The sequence below is a fragment of the Octopus bimaculoides genome, chromosome 21, assembly GCF_001194135.2.
Source record: "Octopus bimaculoides isolate UCB-OBI-ISO-001 chromosome 21, ASM119413v2, whole genome shotgun sequence".
In the NCBI taxonomy this organism is placed as follows: domain Eukaryota; kingdom Metazoa; phylum Mollusca; class Cephalopoda; order Octopoda; family Octopodidae; genus Octopus; species Octopus bimaculoides.
In genome coordinates, this window is record NC_069001.1 from 25,582,898 (window position 1) to 25,588,586 (window position 5,689).

The window sequence follows — 5,689 nt, forward strand, 5'->3', positions numbered from 1 at the left end:
ATATATATATGACGCTGGATTATAACTTGTAATTTTGTCGTGAAGTATTTCAGTTTAAATTAGCAGCATAAAAAAAAATACGTGTTAACTATTTTAAAGAGGGGACGATTACTAGAACTGAAGATATATATATATATATGTATATATACTTCAAGTTACAGTTTCAAGTAAAAAAGACAATAATTTCAATATATGTTTGTTTCGAAACTGGAGTGTATTTTACAATAAAGAAAAAAAATGGACATATTTTAATTGAAAATGAAGCCTTGCATATTTGTACTTTATAATTGTTGTGTTGCTTTATGAAATATTCAAGCTTCTTGAAAATCGGAATTTCACAAAGCTATATATATTTAAAAGAAGTTGAAGATTTAATCTAAGTCATAAAACGAAAATTTTACTTCCCTGCAAAAATTTCGGATATAATTTAAAAGATTTGAATAAACATAAAAGCTGGACATATCACATTTTTTGTATAAAACTGAAGGATTTAATCAGGCGAAAGTAAGTTCTCATTTTTCTTTCTTACTTTTCATTTTTTAGTTTCTATTTTGCTTCAGTTATCTCTTTTCATTTCACACAACTGAACATATAAATATGCTTTTGTAGATTAATGTATATTATTTATGATATCTAATAACTATCTCTTATTTGAAAGTGTTTTCTTCAGAAATAAAGAGTGAATGAGCGGGAGAGAGAGTGAAAGACAACGAGTGAATGAGAGTAGATAAAGAGAAAGAAAAAAAAACCTGATCACTTAATCAACATTTGTAATAATTTATTTCGGTGCAGATTTGCAGTATTGTAAATAAAATGTCAGATCCACCTGCACTGAAATAACGAGACAAAGTAAGAACAGAATCCAGAATATCTCTCGTAAGGGTTTGGAGAGCTTCTCTTACGATATCTTTCTCTCTGAACGTTCGCTTTCGGAAACACCCACTTTACAAGTGAGAATGATAGATAGTTGGTATGTCATTATGATGACAATGAATCTCGCTTTATACGGGTATACAAAACGTTTTAAAATCAAATTCGTATCATTAGAATAGTTATATACAGCATGTACAAACTGTATTGTTTTTGCGTTGATGTCTTTAGTAAAAAGAGAAATAATGTTTTGTTATTTAGACTAAACCTCGTATCTTCGGTATGCACTGCATATGTACAGAGAACACCATTACACCACTGCAGTGCATCCCATACAATCAACACACGAAATTCCGCAATATTCATTTCCAATTTTGGCACAAGGCCAGCAATTTTGTTGGTCGAGGCTAGGCGATTACATCGACACTAGTACTCAACCGGTTACTACGTCAATAATTGTAGAATTAGATGTATAGATGGTTCACTATACATGGAGGTGCTAATGATGTAAGCTAGAAAGACCAGCCAACATCTTGAAATAACATGCTGCCCTCTTAAGTATAATATGCATGATGATGATGTAGTTCTATGCAATATAGGATGCAGACCACTGGAATGATTTTCATCGTAGTTCCGTTAGCTTATTGCCATCCTGTGACAGAGAAGAGTCTACAACCGGAATAGAAACATTTCGATCCAATGAGATAGATTTTACATTCAAAATCGATGCACTAAAATGGCAGTTAAATCTGTTTTATATCCTATCATATTTATACATTATATACTCGTATGAGCACGAATATATGCAAAAAGAGGCGGGCTTGTTATGAATGGAATACATACATTGCTTCACCAGGTCATCCACGGCATTCACCAACAACAGTCATAGCAACTAAAAGAAAAACAGCTTTTATTTCGGGTGAGCACAATTTCTTGGAGAGGGTTACTTCACTTACAATGATAGAAGTTAATCATCATACACACCTACACACACACACACACACACACACACACACACACACACACACACACACACACACACACACACACACACACACACACACACACACACGCACATACACACCCACCCACACATACATATGTATATATAGCTCTGGCGAGACAGCCTTTTTGTTTATTGACGATAAAACAAGGTATATATTTATTATCTTTAGACCGACTGCATGAATACACATAAGTTATACAATCTAGAAATCAAATAATCTAAAATTGTTCTTGTACCTTTTCTACTAACACATTCCCCCAACAACAGCGTGTGGTCCTATCGGAAATTGAAGAATTCTCATTTGCCCCAAGGCATAATATAAATACCTTTACTTGAACATTTTGTCTTTCTATTACTCTTCGCAGAAAATCACTAGTTTCCCCTGATTATACTGCTTAACTTCAGCATAATGATATCACTAGCTAAATTTAATAAAATTACTGCACTTTATTCTTAATTTGTCCCACTTTAATGATTTTGAAATAACTCTAATAAGTTTAAATGAACGAAAATAGCATATAAAAGGTACATGCACCGAAATGTTAATAGTTTATTACCAGAGGCTGCAGTTTAACAATGTCTGTTTGAAGGTCATGATAGAAATAGAATCTTGCAGTCAAAACACTATTTTAACTTCGTCTCAATTTAAATGAAATCACCACCAGACACATAAATGGTTACACGTATACAGCCATTTCTACACATGCACATTCATTCACTCACACATATATTCTGACGCATACTGTTTTCACTATTACCTATGTGCGTCACACTCTTGAAATTTCTAAAAGGATTTTTGCTCGCGGAAGATAGACTGGTGTTGAAGTAATAGAAATAGATAGATAGAATGTAGTATAGAACATTTAAGTTCCTATTGTTTGCTTAACTTTGGAAACTGTTTGAAATATTTTTGAATACATCTCTCTCACCCTCTTCTTTCTCTCGTTGTATCTAATTTAATTTCGAGACAAAGGTAAAATTCTGTGGAAAATTGTATTAAAGTACCTTAAAGAGAGAAAGAAAGGAAAAAAACATTAAATAAAAATAAAAGTGAATCTCAGACACTATTTGGAAAGGAATCGTCGGTGCTTTCATATTTGATTTTAATTAAATTTGTTTTTTTGCTAACGTAGTATATACAGTTTATATTGCTTCTTTTTATTTTAGTTAACGACTAAGTTTCTATACTCATGATAAATTGAGTGAGATAGCACTGAAGGAAGAATATGTAAAAATACACCCATTTTACACAAGAAACACCAAAAGCAAAACATAAAGAAACAAATGAAGTCTAATAAAAGTAATGAGTGATTCTCTGTAAAATAGGTTTTTCTATACTGGGAGGTTTCGTTCTAACATTTATTGACGATGTTATTGATCGAATTCGCTGAGGTTAACAGACAAATTATATTTAACTTGGAGTTTAGTCCCTTCATAACAACGTTTATAATTCAGTTTTATTAGTTTACACTCACATTAAAAATACCAAATTACATCAAAGACAAGGGTGTTTCAATGTATTCTCGAATCCATTACATCATAGGAACCTTATATAAAGACGAGGAAACAAAATAGCAGGCACATAGTCGATGAATTTGCTAGAAATAGTAATCGAATCATCTTTAAATACCATTTTGATATCATATAAATCAGAAAGGGTTCATGCAAAACAGCAGTCCTTGACACAATATGTTTGAAAACAGACAAATTGGAAATAATAGCTGGGTAACATTTAATCACAGAGTTGCCGTAGGCTAAGTAACAAAGTTAGTTAGACAACCGGCGTTCATCTTGCTGCGAGGTTCTTCAATGTAAAAAGGAAGAACTTCAGACTGAGCACAATTTTATATAATTCCAAGTCAAACCATATATATTCCACCCCCCCCCCCACCAATTTATCAGCGGTTTCAACATCTTTCAATTATATATACTTTCGTTACTGAAGCTTTGTTTCGTGATGAAATGGTTTCAGACGAATCCAAACATGTTTCATCACTAAGGTAGTGTAGCCAGGAAACAATATTACACAGAGTATCTGGTTAATCAAGCAGTTAAGAATAGAGAAACATATAGTTTTTTTTTTGTTCACAGAATGAATGTTGTTCCAAAATTTGATTTCCAAGATGCCATCAACATGAGTCATAAGGATAATGTGTGAGTGTGAAAAAACTAAGCAAAGGAAAAGTAAAGGTGCGAAATGCGAATCAACTGTACGGTAAGACGTAAATAATAATAACTGAAAATTCAAACTCACTTATTTGTGGAATGTGTGAGTATTGAAACAAAAACCGAACGGACCATATAAGTACTGTGGCCACGTCATAGGCAACACATTTTATATACAGGGTGTTCCAGAATTAACTTTCTATTTCAACGAAATCGGGTAAATTAAAAAAAACAAAAAAACTAAGAGAATATTATATTTGCCACTTAAATGTGGCTGACCCCCTAAGGGTGGATGTTACTGTTGCTTTTAGCCCCAGGAGAACATCTCCTCCAGCTGGCTATCGACTCACATCTTGTCGTGCAGTCACTGTCTGGTTCAGAGATTTAACATTAACAGAATATTGTTTATTATTTAATTATGATAGCAAATAAATAAATGTTTACATCTAACGTCAAAAGTGTATTGGAAATTTTCGTTATGTGCTCCGTCTGTATCCCTGAATATTTATAAGCTAGCCTTAGTGTTGAAGCAATTTTAGGAGTTATCTTTCGCATTCATTAAGTTCAACTAAACTATATGGAGATGGAAGCAGAGAAAATAATTCTAGCCAATTTGAAAAAAATATGTCGGTGAGATAAGAGTGGTTCGACAAGAATGAAAATTAAATTGTCAGAATATTATAGAAAGTATCAAATTATAAACAGAATAAACATTTTATACACTTTTAAGACATGTTAAACATGATAAACGTAAACAAAAGTGAGATTTTTTTTTAAATGTTTGATTTTACTGAAATAGATAGTTAATTCTGGGATACCTTGTATTTCCTCCGGGAACTGCAGCAAAAATCCGCACCAACATTTCTATATTCTATAATATAGTGAAAATATCGCTATTGTTAGCACTTACATAGTTACTCAGTTTGATATAGTTAGGATAGCCCTGAGGCCTTTCTAACACGTTTTGCCCAACCATCAAAATTGGTGTCGGAAAATAGACGCAAACTGCACTTCATCATTGCCCTTACTCGCTAAGCCTGAGCAAATGCATGCAAATTTTTAGGGCCCACTGGACGAAAATAAGAGTAACTTCATAATAGAAGTTGGGGTGAAATCTCTTTAAAACACATGTGGTATATATAAATTCGAGGAAAGTTTGAGTAGCGAATTTTTGACGCCATTATTTACATTTATTAATATTGTTACATGCCTAAATGCGAGATTTTCCAGGATTCTGGGAAAATCTAATAAAATCATATTTGAAAACGTTATTAAAATATTTCAAATACTATTGGAAAAAGAGAATAGCATATTTTTATACGTTCCATGATTACACTCTCCCATATCCATCAGCGATTCAGGCGATAGGAACTACGAATGGGAATATTAATTTTTATGCATGCTGAAACATATTCAAATATTATAGATGCTTAGAGTCCAATATATAGAGCATAAAAATCTGAATATTGCTAGAAATATTAGGAATATCAATGTATAGCATAAAGATGATTTTCTATCTTACATGGCATAACACAATCTGCAAAAAAGTTTCAACAGAATTTCACGTTTGAATATGAAATATAAGCAACAACATTGTTGCATATATATATATATATATATATATATATATATATATATATATATATA

The 5,689-nt window shown here is 32.1% G+C and overlaps 1 long non-coding RNA gene across 2 annotated transcripts in view; it reads left to right on the forward strand.

The window, feature by feature from the left end:
* The first annotated feature begins 13 nt into the window (after nt 1-13).
* The window catches only part of LOC128250446 (uncharacterized), a 613,350-nt gene continuing 607,674 nt past the window's right edge, over nt 14-5,689 (forward strand). For both annotated transcript variants that reach the window (XR_008266462.1, XR_008266463.1), the window contains exon 1: nt 14-504. This is a non-coding gene — a long non-coding RNA (uncharacterized LOC128250446). The remainder of the gene's footprint in view (nt 505-5,689) is intronic.